The following is a 1,230-nucleotide window of genomic DNA, read 5'->3' as shown; positions in this document are numbered from 1 at the left end:
TTGTTTTGGGGTGTTGGTGGTGGGTTGTTTAGTGGGGTGTGTGGGTTGGGGGGTGGGGGGGGGGGGGGGGGTCTCAATGGATCATGCAAACGGTTACACCACTGAACAATTTAGAATTTCAGATATAATGTCAAATATTTGTTGTACAACACTACACACACAAAGAAACTACAGAATCTGATTTAATCACTTTTCACCAAGAAATCATCGGCGCTATCTTCATACCAAAACACTTCAATACATTCTCCCCCACCGTCAAAGACCCTCTTGACCTCAACTTCTGCTTTTGTACTCTCAGGTCTCTACAGCGCATGTCCATGTTGCTTCTGGCCGGCTTTCAAAACGATCTTTATGGATGTCTCCGGCGGATTTTCATTGGTGGCGCACGGCTCTTCATTCTTCGTCTCTTCTTGCTACCTCCTTTTTCTCAACTCCGTCCATTTTTTTTCCTTAATGTATTGTCCTCCTCTCTCCTTTGTTTGCCTACGCTATAGATTTTCTCTTCGCTACTCTCCTAGCAAGGCTCCATGTCTTCTTTTTCTACTTCTAAGCTAAAGCCCCCGGAGATTTTGTTTCATGGCTGCTCGGTGCTTTAAGTCTATTAAGTCCCTTCGGGGATGCTGCAATACCTGTGATTCGGGAACAGGGGGGCTCCGAGGTGCCTCCTTCGAACAGCGGGTGTCCAGGAGAAGTTCTAAAGTGACTCCGGTCTTTTGAGAAGTGACATTTAGCTTATCAGACTGTGGATTTAGGGCACTGAGCACATCTTGTGAATATACCGTATTGGCCCGAATATCAGACGGTGTTTTTTGCATTGAAATAAGACTGAAAAAGTGGGGGTCGTCTTATATTCGGGGTCTAGACATTATACCCATTCACGACGCTAGATGGCGCCAGATACCAATGAAGCGAATGCTGAACTTGACTCCCCAGGCCAAAGTGAACCCCTGTCACGAAGAATAAAAATAAAAATAGCGGTAGCACGAAGAAGAAAAATAAAAAATAGCGGTAAGAAGGAAAAGAGAAGAAAATAATAGAAGAGATAACAGAAAATGGAGAAACGTAGCGACAATCTGGAGAAAAGTGGGTCGAAGATTGGCCAGGTTAACTGGCAGCTGAGGAGAAGTTATGATGTCATTTACATTTCAAAAACCAGAAGCCATTCATTTACGAATGTGATTGCACTTTAGTTTACATATTTAAATGTTCAGATATTAAGATTTTAATGAG

This window comes from Hippocampus comes, unplaced genomic scaffold, assembly GCF_001891065.2.
Source record: "Hippocampus comes isolate QL1 unplaced genomic scaffold, H_comes_QL1_v1.1 scaffold162, whole genome shotgun sequence".
Classification (NCBI taxonomy): Eukaryota; Metazoa; Chordata; class Actinopteri; order Syngnathiformes; family Syngnathidae; genus Hippocampus; species Hippocampus comes.
The sequence above is the reverse complement of the archived record's forward strand: the minus strand, read 5'-3'. Positions refer to the sequence as shown.